Source organism: Oenanthe melanoleuca, chromosome 20 (assembly GCF_029582105.1).
Source record: "Oenanthe melanoleuca isolate GR-GAL-2019-014 chromosome 20, OMel1.0, whole genome shotgun sequence".
Taxonomy (NCBI): domain Eukaryota; kingdom Metazoa; phylum Chordata; class Aves; order Passeriformes; family Muscicapidae; genus Oenanthe; species Oenanthe melanoleuca.
In genome coordinates, this window is record NC_079353.1 from 11,121,854 (window position 1) to 11,147,074 (window position 25,221).

General features: G+C 43.7%; 1 long non-coding RNA gene across 1 annotated transcript; it reads right to left on the reverse strand.

The window, feature by feature from the left end:
* Positions 1-9,220: 9,220 nt before the first annotated feature.
* On the reverse strand, positions 9,221-12,761 carry LOC130261424 (uncharacterized). Its single transcript, XR_008841980.1, has 3 exons — positions 12,684-12,761; positions 11,925-12,062; positions 9,221-9,404 (listed from the first exon to the last, which is right to left on the reverse strand). It is a non-coding gene; the product is annotated as an uncharacterized LOC130261424 (long non-coding RNA).
* Between the last annotated feature and the right edge of the window lie 12,460 nt (positions 12,762-25,221).

The window sequence follows — 25,221 nt, forward strand, 5'->3', positions numbered from 1 at the left end:
CAGGACCAGCAAAGCAAATGACCATTCTAAGGAGAATTATAGAAGTATAAGGAATTGCCAATAAATAACACACCTATACTGAAAACACAGGGTGAGCTATTAAACACATCAGAAGAAAAACCAAAGTTCTTAATGCTGAGATCCTAAACAACCCTGGCAGCAGCTGCCAAGAGGACAAACCCATATATTCCAGTGACTCTGAAAAGGTCATTGGGTTTTCTTAATGAACAGCCTGGGAACCTGCATCTGTACATAAATGCAGAAATATATGAAGCCAGGAGCTGAGGCTCATGACAAGCTGGTTGAGCTCTGAAGTAACTTTGAACTGGCCAGTGTAGAACAGGGCAGGAACTGAAATTGTTGGATCAGTGAAAACTCAGGGGGTTCTAACTCAGTGTTGACAGAATCCCAGAACAGCTTGGGTTGAAAGAGACCTTTAAAGCTCACCTTGTTCCAGCCCCTGCCTTGGGCAGGGACACCTTCCACTATCCCAGGTTCTCAAAGTCCCATCCAACTTGGCCTTATGTTGCCTAAATATGGATGTTAAATCTGAGAAAGACAAAGTTACTTCCCTTGGGGGGGAGCTGTGAAGCCTGAACATCTGTGGAGAGACACCAGCACCTTCTCCTGACCAGTGCAATGGCTTTTTGAGAATAACTTCACTGTTGAACTCTGTTCTCTCAGCATCACACTCTCCTGCTTTTGCCTGATAGAGCAAGCCCAGAGGAATCTGGAGTGGGTATGGAAGGACTGAAGAGCTGAGGTTTTCTCTCATTTACAGGCCAGTCTGGGATGATGAGCTGGGCTAATGTGACTCTCTGTAATTAAAGGAGAAGAAGCCTGGATGCTGTGAAGCAGCATTTCAACCAGGAACCTAATTTATCTGCTCCAAGTCACTCTCTGGGAGCTCTCCCTGCTCCCCATTGATTACAGAGGGAAGTAAAGGAGATCAGGTAGCAAAGGGAATTGATTAAATTACCTGTCTGAAATTGCTGGTACAAATACCCTGCAAAGTGCCCTGGAACTGAAAGTTTAGCACAATTTCCAGGGAGGTGTAAAAGCCCTTGGGCTGCACCCAACAAGAATTGCACAATCTTTCCAACTGCTGCTGGTTTTTTGGTAGCTGCTACTGCTAAAAGTTCTCTGCACAATATGTTGTTTAAATGCTGTAGAATGGCATTCAAAAGAAAGCAAAATGAAAAGTGACAATTAACACCAAAATCCTGGATGCATCTCTTTTTCCTAGAATTCAAATCAGAGCACAGGTATGACAGAGCAGCACAGCAGAGGGAGAACATTTTGTGGCAAGTGTAGGTGTTTGCAAGGGAAAATTTGGACTTTAGAAAATAATTTTACAACAATGTTGGAGGATGTCCCTTTTATTTTATAAGAAAAAACCTCGTGAAACAAAGACTAAATAAATACCATTAAAAATAAAAATAGGAAGCATAATGATTAAGTTTTCAACTTCTTCCACAGCCTGACAACAGATCTGACAAGTTATTATGAAGGCTGAAAACAAACAATATTTTTTTCAATAAAAGAAGTGGGAAAAAACCTTCAAAAAATTTGAAATGATTGAAAAGTTTTCAGTCAGTGGTACTGACTCATGAACAAACATTGGCTAAGAAATTTTAGGTATAACTTCATGGCTATACAGTTTATCAGTGCTTCAGATGATATAAAATGGAAATACATTTTCTTCCATTAGCAGGTGCCATAGAGCAGTTTGACTCTTCCTTCTACAGCACTTTGGTGTAACTTCTGCTTGGAAACAGGGACTGTCCTAAATTCAGCTTGAGATGTGAGAAAAATCCTGAGTTCACAGGTAATTAAGAACACACCCTATCAGCAATTGGAGAGACAGGGACATTCTGAGTTGTGATCTGAAGCCATTTTATTGAGTATACAGGGCTTTTTATAGGGATTTACTTGTATGGCACTTATATAGAGGTCTAATTTTGATAACAATTTCCCTTTGGTTACACATCCTTCACAACATCACATTGCCTGGTAACATTATCCTATCACAAAATTTCACAACCTGTTTTTTGGTCACTTCTTGCCCAGGGAGCATTTATCTTGTATCTGTCTCTCCCACAGGTTTCTGTTTGATTAGGCCTATCAGGCCTGTATAGCAATTCCATTGTACTCTCTGTTTTATTCACCCTGTATTAGCAGATATTCTTTATCCCAAATGTTTTCCCAGTTTGGGCTAATTGAGCTCCCCTGGCACTGCAGACACCCCAGAAAAACTCTCCCATGATGGATTTGATTTCATGGCTCTTCTCTTCCTCTTGTTTCATCTCCATAGAGCTGTAGCTGGCAGAGGCTCATTTTACAGAATCTCTGTTCACTTCTCTGCCCACCATGGGGTCCCTGTTCACTGGAGCAAAACCATTTTGCTGCCATCTCCCAGTCCTCCAAGTCCTGTTACTGGAAATGAAGTTTCGATGTCTCAGGCATTGGCGCGGTTGCTCCTGCCCGTGGAAGATGGAAGCACTAAACTGTTAAATTAACAGCTGCAAACAGCTCACAGGATTGGGATGAAAGCAAATGATCGTGCCTCCAAATCATTCCTCCTGAGCAGAGCAGGCCCCTGGAGCTGAGGGCACAAAGCAATCAGCCTGGCCAGGCTGGAATCCCACACCAAGCCAGATTCCACCTCCAAGACCAATCAGTTTCGATGAAACACTTGGAGAGAGAAAAATAAACTTGCAACTGATGGAGAAACCTTAAAAAAACGTTGTGAAACGGAGGGTTATTTTAAGCCCCACATTGCTGCTCAGATGGCAGTGCTTTTTTCTGGGCTGTTTCACCCATCCCTACACGATGATATAAAAGTCAGCGCTTCATTGAACTTCCTAATAGCCAGGACATATTTCCTCTGCAGCCCCAGCGCTGCCTCTCGCTATGAGCTTTCTCCTGAGCAGCATGACACAACATATTGTAAAGGGAAAATGATAATTAGAAGGAACATTCGAGCAGAGGAAGTTGTCTGGAAAAATGCTTTAGTTAAATGAAGCGGGGAAGATTGTTTTGAAGTTAATCTGTTAAACACACTCGCCCGCACGCGCAGGCGGATCCAGCCCTGCGCAGGAACGTCTGCAGAGCTGCTGCCCCTGCTTTGGGAAAGATGTACCAGGCAAGCCTAAGTTACTGAATAACCATCAAACAATAGGCTGGCCCGCTGAAGGTAATCCTCTCTTGATAGAGCAATGCCCTCGGCCAGAGAGCAAGCCCAAAGGTCCAAAGAGCAGCTTTTAAAGTGTAACACACTATGGTAATATAAGGATTCCTATAGGCTCTATGTAAATGCTATAGAATTTTTATCTTGTATTACATTGGTTAGTGGAAATTAGAATATTCATCATGGAAGAGGATTTATTGTATTGTAAACGAGAAATTGCTCTCTTCTCTTTACTCTTACTCTTTTTACTCTCCCTCCTGCCTTTGCTCTCTCTCCCTCTCTCCCTCCCTTTTACCTCTTCTCCTTACTGTCTCTCTTCTTCCTCTTCTCTTCTTCCTCTTCTTACTTCTCTTCCTCTCTCCCTCTTCTATTACCCCACTACCCTTTTATCCCATTACTCTTTCTCTCCCCCCTTTTATCTCTTTTTCCCACTCTTGGCTGCGCCTGGCAGCTCTTAGAATCTCTTTACAATAAACTGCAGCTGTAACTTTTAGCTTATACAGAGTGAATGAGTTTTGTCCCTGACGACCGTCTGTCCTGACACAAAGACTCCCGCAGGGCACAACCTTGGGCCAGGAGGAGAGAATTCTTGGTTTGGTTTTACAGAGCTTAAATGAAAATGCAGAAGGATTAAAGGCACCTAAAGTGCCCGAGTCCAGGAGTGAAGGGCTGCCAGAGCTGTGGTGTGCCCAGCTCACTCTGTGGATGCACTGGCTGCTCCTTCCACCAGCTCAGGGACATTACAGGGTGTGACCTGTTGGAGAAGAGGAAACGGAGGAATCTTGCAAATATGAATGCTCGGATTCTGGGAATATAGAAACCGTGAATGAAATTGAAATGAAAGCCACATTTGAGATACCAAGCCCTAGTTACTAAATAACCAGGTACACAATAGGATGGCTCGCTGGAGCTAATCCACTCTTAATTAGACAATGCTTTTGGCCAGAGGGCAAGGCCAAAATACACAAAAGACTTATCAGGGTCCAAGATTAGATCTTAGAGTTTAGAATGTCACACACTATGCTAACATAAGGATTCCTATAGGCTGCATGTAAATGCTATAGAATTAGTATTTTGTATTAGATTGGTTCTTAGGGATCAGAATATTCATGATGGAAAAGGATTTATTGTGTTACAAACAGGAAGTCGCTCTCTTCTTCCTCTCTTTACTCTTTACTCCTTGCTCTTCTTTCCTTCTCCCACTTCTCCTCTCCTCTCTCTCTTCCATTTCCCCAATACCCTTTTATCCCATTACTCTCTCTCCCTCCCCCTGCTCCTCTCTTTTTCCTCTTTTTCATTTATGCTCTTTACCTTCTTTACTCTCTCTCTCTACCCTCCCTCTTCTCTCTTTCTTTCCCCCCTTTTAGCTCTTTAACCTGCACGTGGCTGTGCTGGGCAGCCCCTAGCAGACTCTCTTATAATAAACTGCAACTGCAGCTTTTAGCATTTACAGAGCGTTTGAGTTTTGTTCCATGCTGTCCACCCTGATACAAAGAATCCAGGAGTTTCCCACAGTGACCCTTATTCCCAAAGAAAATCTGCACCACCACTGGGAACACAATTCAGTTTGGATGCTTGAATCTTGCTTTCAACACAGAACCGTCCTTCACACAGACTGGTGTTTAAACCATTGGTAATTTCAGTGTATTGGGGATGAATGATAAAGACATATCTGATACAAAATACAAATCCTGGAGAGAAAAATAAGCAGAAGAGGTTGTCCTAAGGGAAAGGAAAAAAGCACTCCACAAAAAGAAAAATCTTTTGCCCAGACAGTCAATTTCTGTTTGAGTCTTTGAAATATCCTGGGGGTGGGATGGTGGGAGAAAATGGAAATCTAAAACGTCCCATTTATTTAATTAACCAGACCACTGCAACACCAATATCTCCTCCACTCAGAAATATTTTGCTTTTGCATAGAGGGAACCATGGTTTTATTTTAGACCCAGTTAATGTGGGCATGGAGGAGACAAGGATATAATTCAATTTTTTGAACAATAAGGATCAATTTTGCTTTGGAAAAGTTCACCTTTCCAGCAGTGGTGGTCCTGTAAAAACTATAGGGATGCCAAGCTGTCAGAAGCAGCCCCAAGTGAAAGAAGGTTGAACAGTGCTGGCAAAGCAGCCTAAATTGTTTAATAGAAGTTGCTTTTCCAGGTAAATCATCTTGTAATTGTGAAATGACTGGGATGGTTCTTTGTATGGAGATCCAGGGATGAGATAATGAACTGCCAAGCAGGGAATGACCATGGGATAGGGAAGAAAGCAAGTGGTGCAAGTGGGATTGAAATGGGACTATGTGGAGAGGGATTTTCCTCCTGCTCATAGCTCAGCCTCAGCCTGCAGGTGTGGTGCAGAATGAGATCACTACAGAACACAAGTATTCTCCAGAATAGATTTTTTTTTTTTTTTTCTTTTCTGTTAATACAGAAAATATTTCTGCTAATACAGTAAGATTTCTTTTCTGGTAACCTTCTACTTTTCTCTTTCTGCCCTTGGTTTCCTTTTGTCTTCAAGCACAGAGAGAAGAATTTGAAAGCAGGGCTGGGTTTCAGCTCTTTGCTGGTGGCTCAGGGCAGTGCAGCTCAGCTCATTTGTGCTCAGGCTCCTTTCCACAGTGCTGCAGAGTCAGGCTGGGACAGGCCAGATGTGGGTCACTCTTGCAATCATTTTCCTCCACACTGTTTTTCAAAAAGCTTTTAGAGTAACATGACAATTGGCAGCGTGGATAAGGATCAGTGATGGTTTCGCTGAGTGACTTACCTCAGGAAACGATCAAAAAAGGAACTTCATAGGAAAATATAAAACCTGCCACCCAAGAAAATAATGTAACAAATCCCTAGTGCAATAGATAATAAATCTAGAGAAGAGCCCTGAAACTCTTTATACATTCAGAAGCTTCCCTCTTGATTAAGCATTACAATTTTGGATATTTTAATGGTCCTCTTTGAATCTAGCTAGAAATGATGTAATTTTACACACGAGATCAAATGAATCTTGGCACTCCTGGCCAAGCCTCACCCTCTGCATCCTTCCACCCATTGCTCAGATAAATTGCCTTGTCCAAGGAGTGTTAGAGACTGTTCACTGAGTGCAATGTCTGCCCACAAATCTGCTCTTCACATCTGTGTAAATCTCGACTCCTCTCACCCTGCAAAAGAAGCCAATTCCTTGTGGCCAAATGAGAAGACAAGGGGATAATCCAGCAGTCTGGCAATGGTTAATTAGCTGGTTTTCCTGGATGGAAACACCAGGGGTGGTCCTGCTTTAGGAGGAAGAGAGTCATGGCAGGGAATATTTTCCAACAGAACCTCTATAGCAGAGTCTCAGCACAAATGACACATTTCTCCTTGTTGGGTTTTATGTTTACAGTAAATTTTCTGCAGGTGGAAAATGCCACCTTCACTGCCCTGCAGACCCAGACACTGTTGCAGGCGTTGTTTCTTTTCCTGACACCACCTATAAACAAATATGTTTCTTTTTTTATTATTTTTCTTTCTTTCCCTATCCTTTTAGAAACTGTCCCATCACAATGGAGTGAAAATTCACTCTTCATGCAGGCAAAAGATGACAGGGAGAAATTCTGCAACTGCTCAGTGAGGAATCCCAGTGCCTTTAATCAGGTTGCAGTTTGGCTGACTTTGGCATTGATATGGGCTCCCTTGTTTGTCTTTCCAGTTTAAATATCTGTTCTTAAGGGGAATGGACAATTTTTTGGACTTTAACACTCAGCTCATGGATAATCTGCCCCTGAAATGCCTTGCTACAAATCTTGAGGCAAGTTGAAATTGTTATTTTGCAATGTCTAATGTGAAATGACTTTTTTTTCCTCAGCACAAGGGAGAACTCTGCACAGCCAGGTTTTGTGATTTGTTTTTTTGGCTCATGGACTTTACCCACTGCTCTCAGTATCATTTTGAGAGCTCAGAAGACACAATATTTTAGCTTTTTTTCTAGAAGAGTCTGTTGCAGGAGGTGCTGTAGCAGCACCCACTGCCCACATGACCCATCCCTCATTTTTAAGGACAGTACATCAGCCAGGCTGAGTAAAACACAGTTCTGAAAGTGCATCTGGCTCTGTGGATACCAGCCATTATCTGAAGGCTGAAAAAGTCCATTTTCTGCATCAATGGCAAAAAAATGGGGCAGAGAACAGCAGCTGACTTTAATAGGAGCAGGACAGGCTGCAGCTTAAAAGGAATCTGCTCCAGATGACCAGTCTGAGCTGGTGATTTTTTATTTCTGCTGCCACCACAGTGCTGTAGTAGATGCTGTGTTTGGGTGAAAGTCTATATGGGCTGTCAGAATTGTTGCTTGTGTGCTTTCTCTCCTGTAATAGGACTAAACACTCTGACACCTCCTACCCAGGAATATTTACTGCTACAGCCACAAAGAAGCATCAAATTAAATTTTCCAACCAGGGCAGGCTTCCTCCAGCCCTATTAGTGCATTACAGATTTCCTCAATGACAGTTAAGGAACTTGAGACCATCAGCATTTATTGTTAGCTTTGATTTCTGGGTAGAAAGTAATAAATAAAATCCAAATTCAATAACTGCTCTCCTTGCAAAACGTGTCACCTCTGAAGATCCATCACATAAAGGCAGGTGCTACAGCACTCTCATTTGTACTTTGTCTGCAGGTGGCAAACTAAACCTAGGAAATAAATGTACTGTAGCAGAAAAGTTTACTGTTCAAGAAAAAAATTAAAAGCTAAACAAACATTTTCACATCAGAGGAACTTTGACTTTACTACCAACATCTCCTCTGCACAGAAAAACTTCAAAAAAACTTCCAACCATGCCATGAAGATTTTTTCCTGTTGATGTAAAATTGTTTCCTCCTCTTCCAGATCCCTTTTCCCTCCTTTAACTTCCATGATGGCAATGTAATCATCTCTATCATTGTCTTTATTTCCATCAGGCAGTCCTGGATGCTCCTTCTTCCAACTCCTTGAAAGGCAAGAGTGGCAGACACAAAACCAATGAGTGTTACAGCAAGATGTGCTCTCCTGGAGACATTGCCCATCCTCAAAGCCTTGTGAATAATCTCTTCCATTATTTCTCTTTCATTAGAGAAATAATTGTCTGTGCCAGACAACTTGTAGCAGAATAATAAAGCAAAGAGTAGGGATGTGAATAACTAGAACGAGTCAATATTGCTTTTGTTAGGTCAGATTGTGGCAGAAATCTCCTAGAGTTCTTTGAGGGTGTTTATGAGCTTGCAAATAAAAAGGATTGGTCAGCACAGCAGAGTTGTATATCCACAAGATTTCCATCAAATTTCTTCACCAGGGGTCTTAATTCTTTAAGAGTCCTCCATGGGATAAAATAACTTCTCAAACTGTGCATTAACAACTGGTTTTATATAAGGAAAAAAAGGTAAGGATGGTTTTTACTGATTTACACCAAGGTTATAAAAGGTTGTCTGCTTGAACTGTTTTTATTCAGTAGTTCTACATGACCTCAAAATGGAGATGAATATGGCAAATAGAAATGTAGAAATGTATCTGTTATAACCAGACTTGGAATTTATTTCAAAGAAGTGTATAAGGCTCCCAGGACATATAAAAATAGTAGAAAAAATATATTAGGAGGGAATTTTTGACTGGATAAATTATAGGGGTCAGAACTGTGTTTAAATAGGCAGTGATGATTCAACTGTGGTGGATGAAGAAGGGTAAAAGATGAGATAAACCTATGAAATAATTGGCTGTGGGGAGAAGATGTACATGGAGAGATTATTCAGTTTCTTTCAATATAAAAACAGGGATGTATACATTCAAAAGAGTTAAAAACAGGGTTAAAGTAAATAAAAATATATATATTTTTTTAGCACAAAATAAAGAATTGCTTTGAGGAGCTCATTGTCCCAGGATATTTCAGTGGCTGAAACTGTGAAAAGATTGGAAAAAGATTCATTGAGATAAGCTGCTGTTGTTGCACAAAGCTATTACACCTATTACACATTATAAAGCCCAAAAAGCCCTGAACTCTAGAAGCTGGGAAAATATCAATTTAAAATTAAATTTCTTCTTGTGGATTCCATCCTAGAGAACCTGCTGTCACTCCCAGCAGTATCAGGACAGGGAGCTGGTCTGCTGGTCTTTGATCAGCAGTTCTTCCATTTTTATGGGAGAAATTCCACAGCATGGCCACCACCTGAGCCTGCCTGGCATGTGAAGTGCCTGGAGGGGAGCTGAGCCACAGCTGGACCTGGATGGGGGTAGGAGGCTACAATAATTCTGGATTTTACACCCATTGACACCTCAGATTGCTTGTATTATGTCTTCAACACACCTTGCTTTATATCAGAATTGCATTTTCTCTTTGCACTGAGATAGCACCATATAGAAAATGGTCTAGTTTAATGAAATAATGCCTATCTGTATATAAAAACAAATTTTCCTTGTCTTAATGGAGAAAGCTAACTGGTTGTGGAAAGGACAAGATCATGGTGGAGTCAAACTCAGTGTGGGAAACCAGGTATGTTTATCAACAGAGACACTTGGGGACTAAAAAAGTGATGAAAAAGAGTTGATGAACTGTGACCACGAGCCTCAAACCTGCCCTCTCTTCTTTTCCTCATACTCTAAGTGGATTAAGGGATTTTTGGAAGGAGCTTGGCTGTGAAGGACATGCAGGAAACATCCTGCCCTTGCCCCTGTTCAAAGACCAGTGGAGTCAAAGGGCCCTTTCCTGCAGCCCTTTGTGCTCAGCTTCAGCTCCAGGGGAGAAGGGCTGTGCTGCCTTCCTCAGCCATTAATTGCAGATCCCAATCAGCAGCTCAGACAGCAAAGGAAAGAAGAGTTTGCCACTCCCTCAGCCTGGCTCAGCTCAGTCTTGTGCTGCCCTCCTGCCCATGGTGCTAAACTGGTCCAGCTCCATCCCTTTCCCCTTTCTCTGTGGCTCTGGTGCTGGAAAGCTCTCCCCTGAGGGGTGACACTTTAGCAATGAACACAGACCCCATCTCTCTGTGTGCTGGCTCCCAGCTCCATCCCACTGGGGCTGCTGTTTCAGATTGTTTGGGAGTGTGTGGGTTGCCTTGTCACATTGGGTGGGTAATGAAAGGGTACAGAAAACAGCCTGAGATCTGCTACTGGAGACGTGTAATTATTGCTGAGCTCAAGGGAGCTGGTAAGTTGGGAGCTCTTTATTATTATTTGTGACAATGGTATCTGGATGTTTACCTTTCAGCCTTCTCCCATATTTAACAAGCTGAAAAGATGGATGTACAGCAGGGTTTCTAAGGGGAGAAGAGTGTGGCAGAGTGTTTAGTGCCCTGTGCTGCTGTGTGGGTGTTTCTGGAAGCACAGGAGACAGGTGAGTGCAGTTTATCTGAGGGACAGTTTGGGTTTGTCCCTGTCCCGTATTTTTTACCACACAACAAACACATCATGACCCAAGGCTATGTGGTGAAATGATGCCCTTAGAGCAGCAAAATCCATATTAATGGGTAACACTGCTAATGCAGGGACATGCACCTTTACATTTCAAATGTATCCTCAATGTCATTTAGCTTTAAAAAAAACACTAAGATGATTCCCCAGCCAGCCAGGAGCCCTGCAGGTACCAGAGGCTGTGTGATTTCCACCAGAGAATTGACATCCCTGTGATGGGTTGGAGTGAGAGCCAACCTCTCAGCCAGGAGTTATTAGAAACAAGATACCACCATTGGTCTATTTACATTAAAATTTGTAGCCTCAATATTGTCAAAAATTGTCTCAAGATAGAGATTGCTACTCTGTGTATCTGCCTGGAGGGGAGGGCACTAAGGGAAGCTTTAAGCTTCAACCTGTGTCCCCATCACACATCACAACCCTGGCAACACCCACCACCTGAGATTCCAGCAGTGTGGAACCCAAGAATGATCCTTTTGTGGATCTCCTGTGTCTTGAGACAGACAAAATGTATTAAACACACAGAATTACAGCATCACAGTCTGATTTCAGCTGCTCTTCAGTGGTACTCCCTGCTTTGTGGGGCCATGGTTCTGTGCATTTGCAGTACCTTAAGGTGATGTTTTAGGTGCATCATTTCAAGTGTATAGGAGTAAAGGATGAAACCCAAAACTTTGTGACAATTTCAATGCAAATATGTCCCCATTCCTTCTTCTGCCCATAAAAGACACTGTTGAGTTGAGACTTAAGTCTGATAAAATATTGAAATTCAGATGAGTTTACTCACTTTTTCTTATTTGTTTTTGGGAAAAAAAGAAAATCCAACAGGAGATATTGCCTCCTTTTTTCCATTTCTTTTAGGAAAAGTTTGGAAACACTCAGTGCCAGAAAACTTCCATGAGAGAAGAAATCCGTTTCTGTAGATTCTGAAAATATTTCTGCACTCAGACATCCCTTTAATGACAATGCCCTACTGTGGGACTAAAATAGTGCACCTGTAAATTATTGCTGGTTTTGAGCTGGATTCCATTTGCACACTTGCTTATCTGGAACTGCATGGAGAAAGAGCAAGTTGAAAGGCAAGGAATGGTGTATATAAACTGGAGATGGATTGTGAGGGCACAGCGAGCATTCAATTTGCAGGAAAATGCACCAGTACCAAGATCTGAACACTCGTGTTTGGTCCCTGAAAAGCAGAGGCTGCTGTAGCCATTGTCTGGCTGGGAGCAAAGGGGAAAGGAGGGCTCAGAGCTGAGGGAAAAGCAGACTGCATGACTAAACTCTGGTGAAAATGAGCTGTGATCCATCGGGAGAGAGAGTCTGGCACTTGCCTCACCTTCATCCGTGCTGTTTCCTCTCCTGCTGCTTGAAGATGGCCAAGAGCTTCCTTTTTAATCAAGGACCATTGGAGAGCACCAGCGGGCTCCCACTCACACCGCGCTGATTGGCTTCCAGCAGCCGTGACAATTGCATCCTGTAATCAGAGCAGCACTCATTAGCGGCACGATTATTCCCCACACACTCTCACACACACTCTCACACTCTCCTGTAGCAGGAGGGTGGCTCTGACATGCAGAGCACCAACAGAGCTCAGCGCTCTCCCGGCCGCGCCTCCTTCCAGGCGGATCCTTTCCAGGGGCTCCCCAGGGCAGGCGCTGGTGGCAGAGCCTGTGGATCAAGGCTGCAAATCACAGGGCAAATCCACAGGAATTGAGAGGGAATCCAGGGTGATGCACTTGTCATTTTCCCTCAGTGCTGCCCCCCATCCCATCCCATCCCATCCCATCCCATCCCATCCCATCCCATCCCATCCCATCCCATCCCATCCCATCCCATCCCATCCCATCCCATCCCATCCCATCCCATCCCATCCCATCCCCTCAGGCTCTGCCTGAGCTCTTGGCACTGGGCTGGAATCACCTTCCCACAGGTTCACTTCCCCATTGGTGCAGAGCACTGTGGCCATGGGAGAAGGTGGAATTTGTGGAATTTTGGGGATGTCTGACTTTCTGAATGCTTGGAACACACCTGGGACAGTTCATTCTGGAGACACCAAACCCTGATGCCAGATTCTCTTTCCTTTTTATGTCCTCACCTGCTTTCAGCTCTCTTTCAGATGTTCCATTTCTGCATAGGCTGTTCCCTCTGCACACACAGAATATGGGCAGGGTCTTCTCTTCTCTTCTCTTCTCTTCTCTTCTCTTCTCTTCTCTTCTCTTCTCTTCTCTTCTCTTCTCTTCTCTTCTCTTCTCTTCTCTTCTCTTCTCTTCTCTTCTCTTCTCTTCTCTTCTCTTCTCTTCTCTCCTCTCCTCTCCTCTCCTCTCCTCTCCTCTCCTCTCCTCTCCTCTCCTCTCCTCTCCTCTCCTCTCCTCTCCTCTCCTCTCCTCTCCTCTCCTCTCCTCTCCTCTCCTCTCCTCTCCTCTCCTCTCCTCTCCTCTCCTCTCCTCTCCTCTCCTCTCCTCTCCTTCCCCTTCCCCTTCCCCTTCCCCTTCCCCTTCCCCTTCCCCTTCCCCTTCCCCTTCCCCTTCCCCTTCCCCTTCCCCTTCCCCTTCCCCTTCCCCTTCCCCTTCCCCTTCCCCTTCCCCTTCCCCTTCCCCTTCCCCTTCCCCTTCCCCTTCCCCTTCCCCTTCCCCTTCCCCTTCCCCTTCCCCTTCCCCTTCCCCTTCCCCTTCCCCTTCCCCTTCCCCTTCCCCTTCCCCTTCCCCTTCCCCTTCCCCTTCCCCTTCCCCTTCCCCTTCCCCTTCCCCTTCCCCTTCCTCTTCCTCTTCCTCTTCCCCTTCCCATCCACCTCCACCAGTGGCTCAGAACATTCTTTAGCACATCTGCCTTTTCCTTTCTCTTTTTTGAGTGTGAAATAAATCTCCACAGAAAACTCATCCAGATGAAAAATGAATTCTTTTCAACCTTTACACTTCCAAATCAGAAGAGAATAATATAGATGTTAAAGAATCAATGCCATTTTCAACCCCAATTTCTTGTAAGAGTTGGGTGGACAATGAACCTTGCAGTTTGCTTTAAAGGCAGAAGAAAAAAAAATAAAAGTTATGTAAAATCTCTATGTATTTTACTTCGAGTTGTGTTTGATGAAATAAAAACATAAACTTTTTCCACTGGCCAGTATCTGGTATTCCTTTAGAAATTTGTCTTCACTTTACTCCCTGGTGATTCAAAAAATATTTTCAACAAAGTTTAATTTTTAAAGGTGTGTATTTTAGAACTGAGATGTTGCAAAGTGGTTCTCTGAAATGCCAAAAAGTAAAAGTAATGGCAGCCTCAAAATCCACACTTGTATTTCTTCCCACCAAAGGTATGCACTGAGTTGAAGCTTATAATTTGAAGCTTGTGTATAATTTTCATCCCTCTAATTTTCTGTTCAGGGTCTTTCCACATTTACTCCCTGTAAGGAGCTATCCATTCCTCATGGTTATATATTTTTTTGCTTAACTATCCTTGTAGGAGTCAAAGTCTAAAAGAAGTCCAGCTTAGAACAACTGACACATTTCTCTGTAATTATAGACCAGAGGTGTTTATGAGCAGTGAGGATCCAACCAGCTGCAGCATCTCACCAGCACTAAACTAACTACACACAAACCTTTGTAGAAAACCAGGACAAAAGGTGCTTTATTTTCCATTTCTGGGATATTATGAAACATTGTTCAGACCTAGAATGAGATGAAGATAGAGAGTTTACAAAATATCATCCACAAGCAAATTTCTGGACAATAGGAACATGAATTTTCTTTACTGCAAATCATCATCTGGAAATGCAGTGTGGTATCATCTGTGGATTCTTTCTGTCCTTTCTCACCTGGTTTCCTGGTTTTTAGGGGTGAAGAAGACTTTTCCATAAAATAATCAGTATGAGACAGAAAAAACAAGAACACAAGCCTGTCACATTAGGAAAAGTATTTCCCTGTCAGCCTGCATCAGACTGACTTATTAGCAAATCATTAACAACAAGCAAATCTCCAGAGTTTGGAATTTCTTTCCATTCATTCCAGATAAATATTTAAATGTGTTTGTCTTTATTACATTTCTCTGGGCTTATTCTAATGCATTTGGCCTGGAAATCAGACTGAGGATTTTGGAGTCTGGAACAGTTTGACAGAGCCTGCAAACTGAATGCAGAATAAATCAGTGGTGCTTGGTGGCTGGGCTGAGTGGCTTGACAAGGGATGGTGCTTGAAAAATCCCTTTAGATTTAGGACTGGGGAAGAAACTGTAAAAGTAGAACCATAGAATCACAGACTAGAACAGATATTAAATCTCATCTCATTCCATGCCCTGCCCTGGGCAGGGACACCTTCCACTGTCCCAGGTGCTCCAAATCCCAATGTCCAGCCTGGCCTTGGGCACTGCCAGGGATCCAGGGGCAGCCTCAGCTGCTCTGGGCAACCTGTCTCCACTCTCACAGGGAAGAATTTCTTGCCAATATCCCATCCAACCCTGTCTTTTGTCAATTTTAAACCATTCCCTCTTGTCCTGTCACTCCATGAATTTGTCCAAAGTCTCTTTCCACCTGTCTCACAAAAGGACAGAGTTTGTTTGCTGTGGGACCCTCCAGGTTCTCCTCTGAGCTGCCCTTCTTACAGCTGATGCTTGCTCCTGCTTCAAGTGAGACCAAGGATGGGAAAATCTAACCCCATTTTTCAAGCCCAGTAAATAGTTCAGGCCAGTTGTGAGAGTCTCTTTTGTTACAGCTTGTTCAGCTGCCTCCAGAGCCCTGGGGCAGAAAGGAGGACCTGAAGCTGAAGAGGGAAAAAACTCTTTCCCTGGTTGATTCTATTAATAAGTGGATTTATTCCAAGGCACACACGTTTCTATTTTTCACAGCTGGTTCTGACCTATATCAGGGACTTCAGCCAGGAGTGGCTTTCAAACAGGGCACATCCCAACTCTCAAAGAGCAAGCAGCTCCCTAAGGCACAATTTTCCAGCAGCTGGATTCTTGGAAAGAAGGCCAAGATCTCCACAAAAGCAAACACTGCCTTACAGAAGCTTTGCCTTGAGGGGAAACTTGCACTGCTACAAGCCACTTCATCCACTTGGTTCAAGGCAATTCCCAGTGAAGGAAAAAAAAAAATAAATAAAAATTGGCTGGCTCTTCTACTACACAAACAGACACAAAAGCACAAACGTGCAGCACTGCCTTTTCTAGAAGTGCATTATTATTAACTGGAAACAGCAGCCAGATCCATCATGTTCAGCATGCCCCACATCACTGCTTCACTAAACACCACAGATTATTTCCCTGTAATTGCCTTCCTGAGCTGTCTAGCAGCCTCGATTCATTTCCATTAAAGCTTGGGAGGATGAGATCATTTAATATTCTCACATCCCCCCTTTCACTTTTCCCCATGTTGTTGTTTTATTTTTTGGTTTTGTTTGTTTGCTTTTGTTTGGGTTTTTGTTAGTCTTGTTTTTTGTAGATTTAACAACTATGTGCTCATTGTCACCCTCAGTCACTGAAGTTAAAGTTTAGCACTTAGTATTTCAAGGGAGCAGCTGAAACAACAGTGAAGTAACAACAGTAATTTTCACCATATGTGTTTTCTCCTGAACTTAAGAGGGAAATAAATTTATGTCCTGCACAATTTGACAGACAAAAGCTTTGATTCACTTTGCACAGGAAAACTTGGTGAGCAGACACGAGGAGTGAAAAGAAAGCAGAAAAAGCCCTGTAGCCTGGTATCATCCAGGGGCTGACACCAAACTGGTAAATCATCTGCTGACTTTTTGCCTTTTGTAGCTGCAGAGTGTTAATTAAAACTATTCTGGATGTAGATGAAGTTTCTGCACTCGGAAGTTATCATCAGTGCCCCACCTGCCTTGAATAAGAACTGCTCAGCCTGTGATAAATGCAGTGAGCGTTTTGCCTGGTTTCACTGGGTGTCTGCAGCTTCCTCTGAAGGATTTGTTCCTCACCAAGTCTGTGTCATTCCTGTGCTGCCACTGAGCACAGGGTGGGCTCGTCCTCCAGTGTGAGACAGCCTCCACCTGCTCATGGAACAGAAACACCGGCTGGCTTTGGATCAGGTTGGGTTTGATGCCAGGACCACCACCTCGTAGAGAAACAGACATTAAGTGAGCAATCCTTCCATCAGACATGTACAAATCCTTGAGGTTCTGCCAGGCTGGAAGAACTGCTAATGTCTCTATTAGAGTTTCAGTGTGGCTTTGTCTCACTGATGCTCCAATTTTGAGAGCAGGATCCAAGATGCCATGTCACCATTTCTGTGCCTTTGCCTCATTTTCTGCACATGAGTTTCTCAGTCCTGATTTTTTTTTTTTTTTTTCTTTTCTGATAACTGGTAATCTCATAAAGGAGCTATCAGATATTTCAAATCTCTCCTGTTCTGGTAATTACTACACTTTGATGCAGCAATCTTTTGATGTTGCTGCAACCTCATTTTGTCATTAGTTCCCCATATCACTGCTGTCAGAGTCTGACCTGATCTGACCCTGTGCTCCCCCAAAATGTTGATTGTCAGACAGGAGGGCAAAAAGCTTTGGACAGGGCTTTTCATCCTCACTCCTTGCTCAGCTGTGTGAGTGCCAGGTAAAAATTGGAGTCACACAGCCTGTGCTCATCTGAGCTCTGCCACACCTGATCAGTGTGCCTGATCAGATCCAGAAGTAAAAGCTCACTTAAAAGGCCTGCTGAGGCAGCTTGGAGATCTCTGCATAATTCAGAGGACCCCAGTTAGTGTGGAAATGTGTATTCCACATTGACAGCTCCATGGGGACATGAAAAGCAAAAATTCACACACTGTTGGTAGATGAAACAGCACTGAATAGGAAATATGATTAGTAAGAAGGACAATTCATAAAGCAGAACAGCCCCATGTTATCTTTCCAGTCTTGTTCTCCTAAAGCAGCACTTGGAGCATTTATTTTGCAGCATTTTTGGTTTTTTGCAGCATTTCTGGGTTTTGCAGCATTTACTGCAGTGTTACTGGGCTCCTCCTCAGCTCTGCTGGGCCACAGAGGTTCTGAGCATCACCCTGGGCTCTGCTCTTCCTCTGCCTGCACTCACAGAGCTCAGCTCCAGAGAGGGAAAAGCAGGGGAAAATGAGAAATAGAACAGTTCCTGGGCTCTAGGAAGGATTATGCCCAATTTGCCTCAAAAAATAATTAAATCAAAATAAAAGGCCTAACACAGACTTATGCAACACTTGGCCAGCTCCTGATTTTGATTTCAGGGGCATGTAATGATTCACATCAGCTGGATGTCTATCTCTATATACATATATTAAGATCTGACAGGATTATCAGCTTGTCAGTGCTAAATTAGTCTGGGCACGAGGAGGAATTCAGATATAACAGAACTAAAACACTGAACTAAGCTGCCCCAAGCTGCCTCTCTGAACCCCCAGAATGGGAAGCCACCCTGAATATTATTTGGGGAGCAGCTGAGATCCCCCTGGGGTCAGATCACCAGCAAAGGGGTGAGGGATTTATCTGATCTGTGTCTTTATCAAGGAAACAGTGGCTGCTTTCTGTACTGAGAGAGACCATTCTCTGAGCTCAGGGAAGGGAGGGAAGGGAAGAAGGGACATCATTTCCCCTCCACAGGCATGAAGGAGACAGAGAAAGACAGAGAGACAAGCAGGAACATTAATGTTTATCAACACATCCACTGATGAGAGAAGAGCAAGGCTTCATATGGGGTTAAACACACTCAGGAGATGCAGGAGACTGAAAATCTGGAAAGGGTTGTCTGTGCCACAGCCCCATGGACACAAGGGAAAGTTTAAATGTGACCAACATGTCACTCAGACAGTGGTGCCACTCAAGTCAAAACAGCTCTGAGAGCCACAAATGAGCTGCTTCTCCCTGGGAGCCCGAGGGTTGGTGAAGTTACTTTAAGTGTTTGGCTGCAGATAGCACCTGCCACGTTGTAACCCAAAACCAGCGGTAGAAGGAATGCTATAACTCTTTCTAGGGTCCTATTTCATTGGCAGGAAAGCCATAAAGGCCTCTTTCCTCCCTGATCTCTCCTGTTACCCTAACTATGTGTCCACTGGCTTCTTTCCAAGTCCCCTCCCTGACCTTTTCCAAGTTCTCTGCAGCCCTCAGCCCTGGTGCCACACCAAGGCTCCCGATGGACTGAGAGTCCCAAACTCAGTGCCAGTCTGGCTCATCTAATGACCCACAAGAAGGATGCATCCCCACTGCACAAACCCTTTTATTTATTTATTTAATTTTTAGGCAATCAATAAGGCCCTGATTACAATGTCCCCTTCCTTGCCCTTCTTCAGGTCTGTGTAAGCCTGGTGACATCACTGAGTGGAACAGATAGAAGTTTTATTGGTCCTTCAAGGCTATTATGCCAAATGATGAATTATTACATATTCACTCACAAACAGCTGTTAATGTTTGATTTTTTACGTAAAATGCTCTGGAAATAGAGATGCATTAGGCATAGTAACTGTTAATGCTCAGCTTTGCCTTGCAGTGGCTGCACCGTACAGGGCAATGCTTCTCTCCAGCATCACCACTGCCACACTGGGTTGAATACATCACTAAAGGGTGAGAGCTCAGCTAAAATCCTGTTCATGTCAGCTCCAGCTGCTGGGCTTGCACAAGGTCCTGGAACTTGGGCTCACATTGCAGAGAACATTCAGACTTAAATTCACCATCAGAAAGAAGAAAAAACCCCTCACTTCTGAGCAGGGAATGCTTTTCACCTTCTTTTGCTTCTGCATATCAAAAAGAGTTGGAATTTGCTGCCCACATCACAGGAAGCCAACCTGGTTTTTCTTCTTACCTTCAGGATGTCTGATTTCTCCTGATTTCACTTTACAGCTTTTTAGATGGGGGCCAGTGCTTGGATGAAGCTGGACATTGCCAGCAGCCTCCTGGCACAATGGACTTGCACCCATTCCTCCAACAGCATTTATGAACTGAAACCTTCAAACAGATGAGAAGCAAACTGCAGGTCTCAGGAGGTCAGAGAAAGTGGAATTAGTCACCTCTGAAATATGGAGGCTGCAGGAAACAAGAATAGATGGGGTTTGATGCCAGGAGGAGAAGCTGGCAGTGGGGCTCAGACTCCTCCTCAGAACATGGCTCAGCCTGGCTTTCATCTCCCGAGGTCTGGAACAGCTCTGTGCTTCAAAAAAAGCCTTTGAGGGATCTTTCTCTTGAAAAGGGAAGGAAATTGAGAAAGGCAGTCACATCAACAAGTCCAGCAGTGCTCAGCCTGTGGAACTGATGTGGGACCCACCCAAAACCTCCCATGTTCTCTCAGGAAATCCATGTATCAGACCTGGAATTGGGAAGCACAGGTCTGAGAAATGCTGCTGATGCTCTTTCTCTAAGAAGTGACTCTTACTGTTGTCTTGACATTATTTGAGCACAGCTCATCTCAAAGGACATGGCAAGCAGATTAATTAAGCCTCCAATAAATAAACCTATAGGGAAAGTTTATCAAATCAAGGCACAGAGCCAGGAAGTGATTTGTGCAAGGCTGTGGCTGAGGCTGATTCCCCAATCCATTCCCTACACACCACTAGACAATGCTTTTTTTTTCACTGCCACCAGTGCTTTTGTACCACAAAGCTCAGCCAGCCTGTAAAACTGAATAAAACAGGTCACTTAACACACAAGCACTCTGGACAACTTCCTGCTGGGTTTCTTTAACGAGGAGAGCAGAGTTTGGCTTTGAAGCCTCAGGGCAGAAGTTGTTGAGTGTGTGCATGTGAGTGTGCATTACAGTGGATAAATGTGATCAGATCTGGTGTGACAAAACTATCAGGGAGACATTTGCATTGCCATTTCTGCAGCAGGGCTGCCAGTGCAGAGCAGAAAGGGAACATGTTCAGGGTGTCAGGCGGTGTCACAGAGTAATGGGAGGTGACATGTGAGCCAGAGAATAATCACATTCATTAGCAGAGACATCCCAAACTAACAGGGACAGTGCTGCTCACCAAGGGCAGCTCCTGGCTCTGGAGCTCCTCCAGCTCCAGCTGCTGCTGTGGCACAGCTGGGGGCAGTTGGAACATTGTGGATTTGTCCTGACATCCTCCCTTCCTGTGCAGTGCCCTCATGTCCAGCTCAGCAGACCCAGACCGTTGGCACAGGAGGCTGAGGGACACCACAGTGCACCAGGGAGAGCCAGAGCCTTTTCCTTCTCTGTGTGTGCTCCAGACAGGGCAGCACAGAGTGATCTGCAGCCCATTTATTCCCTGAGCAGCTCCAAATGCACCTGCAAGTCAGAATAACAGATTTATATCCCCTGTGAGCAGGCACTCACTGAGATCAAGGGTGATTATTTTAGGATGTGATATGCACCAACAGTTCTAGGAAATTTTAGGTGTATTGCCTTTTTCCTTCCACTTTTGCACCCAATTATGTGGCTGGGGAGAGAGGTTTATATTACACCCAAGAGACTTTCTGAATGGAGGAAAGCTGGAGAATTAATTCATTCTGCACACCTCTACCTCAGCTAGTTTGTGGTGTAAGAGCTCTTATCAAGGAAAGAACTGTCAGACATTCAAACCTGAGCATTTTACATGTCTTTAACCAGTTCTTCCTTTTTATTTATTCCTATAAATACAGTAGGATTTGGCAGGGAGAACTGCACGGGTGGAAGTGAGTAATGACTCTCAGGGTTTCTATAAATTAAGAACACCCAAGCTGACAATGTTCATGTCATCTTTATCAATTCACTCCCCAAACCCATGCCAGTGCTCTGCAATAAACTTCATCCCTGATTCACAGCTAATCATGTGCAGCATAAATCCCACAGATCACAGCCTGCTCCCAGGGCTGGGGAAGGATCAGTCTGGGTGTTTATCCTCAGATGTGATCAAGCTGAGACAACTTTTCTCCCCTACTCACCCTCCACCACGGCAAAGGAGCCTCAATGAGGGGAATAATCAGAGTTCAGCTTATTTTCTAATTCAAATGCAAAGCACCTGGTCTTGCCCACTTGCTATGCTGCCCAGCACCTCTTCCCTTTCTGTTTCCCTTGTAAACAAGCTGCAGGTGAATCGTGCTGCTCAGCACTTTTCAGACTTCATCCCGTTATTTTTAAATACAGCACAAATGTGATTAGCACATCAGCCTGATTATCTCCACAAGGATCCAAGAAGACTGCCAGCCTTTGGAAATCCTATTAAGGTTGAAGAAAGCATCCACAGGAGTGAGGGGTGGTGCAGGGGGTTCTGCTGTGGTTCTGGAGAGGTGAGCAAAGGGAAAAGCTGCACCATCACACTCTGCCTCTCTGTGTCACCCCAGTCGTGCAGAGAACTGTGAAATCTGCCCTTTCCTTGATCACAAGGGTAAATGTTGTACTAGACCTCACCCAAATGCCCCCTCTTTGCCTCTTGTGCCACATTTCATCCTTTGCTCTCAAATTATATTTTTCCCATGTTGCTGGCTTCCTTTCTGCTTTTTTGGACACTGGTCCAGCTTCTCAGACACGGAGCCTCTCAGCCAGTGTGGACAAACAGGCACATGGGTGTCTTGTGAGGGTACACACCAACACTTTCAGAGGTACTTGGGTTTGCAGAGTCTTTTTTGAATTCAGTGGTTGACTCTGAAAACACAGCACAGCATCTGCATTTCCATCTGGGAAATGGGGAGGAAATCTGGACAGACATATGGGAGTCACTGTTTTTATATTTCCAACATTGATGGATAAGCATCTGAATTTTCAACAGGCATCTCCTTAGCTCAGAGTCAACAGAGTTTGCTCCTTGTTGGGTAAAATAACAAGTGTGTCAGACCAAAACTCCACTGATGAGGAGACAGAGCTCCTGGATGTTGAGAAGAGCTGCACTCCCTCTTGGGAAACCTGTTCAGAGTCACCAAGTCAGCTGTGCAAGAGCCTGGATTCAGCACAAAGGCTATGAGTGCTTCAGTCACACTTGAATCTAAAAAGTCATGCCCAAGTGTTCACAGAGATGTGAAAATATTTATTCTCAAGCAACTTCCTCTTTGCAGACCTTAAAAAAAGGTTTTTCCTCTTGCTGTTAGCCAGATGTGGTGCTGAATACACATATATGCACATACAATGTGCAATTTTTCCACAACCTTGCAATCTCCTGGAAAATTCCCCAGCAGGCATTAAACCCCAGAAATCTCCAGGAAAGGCTAATAAATCATTCTAAGTATGATGTTTGCAGGGGAAGGCATTTTGGAGATGATAAAAAGAAGCCCATTTTCCAAATGTCAATGAACCCACAGCAATGGTGAGTGGCTTTTCAGATGTCTGCCCACTTATTAGAGATGTGCAAAGTCAGGTACCTACAACATTTGACTAGAAAAAGTTTGAGTATAAATGACTCTAGCCTTTCCAAAACTATAAAAAGTGAGGCAGGGATCAGAAATGATTGGGGGGGAAAATGAATCTCCCACAAGCCTATTTTTCAGAAAGCAGAGTTCAGCTTTCTCCTGAGAGCAGCAGGAAGCACAGCATGGAGAGGTAATTGCCCATGAGAAATTCTCTTTGAATACACAGGACAACATTACTGGGCAGAGAGGAGAGAGGAGGAACAGACTCCATGTGCTACTCAGGAAGCTGTTTGTACCAATTCCTACATATCCACATATTTCTGATACATTAATTAATACCTGGGAGGAAAGTCACCCAGGCCAGGGGCTCAGTGTGTCTATTGTGACTTGCCAAATCCCAGCACTTCTCATGTGCTTATAGATGGGAGACACAAGAAATGGTAAACATTAACACAAAAACCAAATCTAACTGCAGAAATGAGAAGTGAGGGTTCCTGTGTTGGTGTAACGGTTTTGAAAGAAAAACCAGTGAGAGACTCTAAGTTAGAAATACAATTTAGTAGGAAAAAAAGATAAAAATAAAATACATGCAATAGTACAAAAGGAAAACCACTGACAGAATCAGAATACAACCTGACACTCTGCTAGTCAGGGTGGGGGTAGCAGCCCAGATGAAGGGGTCTTGTTGAAGCAGTGATCCTGTAGAAAGCTCTGCTAGCTCTTGTCCTCTGGAAACCAGTGGGTAAGGGCTGCCTTGGTGTCCCAAATCTCAGTTTTTATCTGGGTAGGAAAGGCTTGGCTCCTCCCCTGGCTGGAGCATCTCCCAGTGGGATGATGGAATTTTATCAGCCATGCCCTGGGACTCAATGGCCATTAACAGGAGATATCTCCTGGAGGGAGGATGGGCTGTGGAAAAGATAAAGATGACTGTCCCATCTGGTTTTTAACAGATGGCCCATTAGCAGAGGATATCTCCCACAGAATCACTGCCCCACCTGGTTTCAGCAGATGGCCATAGAATACAGACTTTTGGGCACATCTTTACATTGTAACCTAGGGCAGTTGGATAATACATTATGTTCCTGCTTTTGAGGTACTACAGGGAATAGGATGCCAAATTCCCTCCATGCCATCACAATCACAGAGCATTTTACAATAGGATCTTACCTTCTTATTTTTTTGTCATTGGCAAAGTAACCATTTGGAAGTGAAACTCCTGCAACCTTTCATTAAAGAAGATGGGAAGCCAAGAAAGTGGAGGAGACAGATGACATTTTAATGAAACATTAGACACAAAGTGATGGCCACACTATTGTGTGTTAGAAAGCTCTGAAGGATGCTCAGCCAACTTGATAACTTGATGGAATGAATATTTAAATGGTTCTTTTTGGGAGGGAGGTGTGGGATAATGGAACAGGGCCATGCTGCTGGCAGCTGAGGGCTTGATTTTTGCAGCACAACTATGCTGATAGTTTTAGTGTCCTACAAATATGTGTTAGTATTGTAAGGCAATTGAAATTAAAATACCCAAGACCTGATTCTTCTCTCACATGCAGCAGCAGTTTCTGGGAATTTGTGCCTCATTCATAGCAGTACAAATGAAGAGAAATTCTAGCTGGGTATTTCTGTGTATGAGCCTCCTTCCACAAGGCATTTAAGCACAAGTTTAAATCAATACCTATTCAGCCAAGACTGATGTAGATCTTTGTCTTTCAGTAGAGAAACGTGCTTAAAACCTTTGTCTAATAGGAATGAACTACAAGCCAGGGCTTTAGGTTAGTTCCTGCACCTTTCCTGATGAACCTTGCTACAGAGAAAAGTCATTACTTCAAAAAGAAGGTATCAGTGGTGTGAAGCCAGATTATATTGAGCCTGCAGGGAAGTTTATTACTTGGCTGCAGCACCTCAGCAGAAAAATGTTTGATATTGATACCCATCTACCAAATGCAAAAAGAAAGAACAAAAAAGAGAAACTAAACACCAAAAAAACAAACAGCTAAATGGACTAAATGACTTTCAATGGTGCCTTATAACACAAGCTATTTATGATTCTATAATTCTATAAATATTAGATTGCATTTTTAGTGTTTTCCTACTTATATCTGCCAAAACCTGCAAGCCTCCCTGTTCTCTGAGGGGACACTGAGGCAGGAGTGCACCCGTGTGAGCTCCAGAGCCTGCAGACCCTCAGTAACCCCCCCACGAGCACACCCAGCTTTTGCACAGCCAAAATGAGAATTTCATAGATGCAGCTAAAAAAAGCCATCTGATTTTTTTTTTTTTTTTGCACTGTGTTTCCCATTAAGTGCTTGTTGACTGTAATTAAAATAATTTATATTTTGCAAGGGCAGTTTTGTCCTGCTCTCCCTTCCATGCGGGGGCATGAGCTGC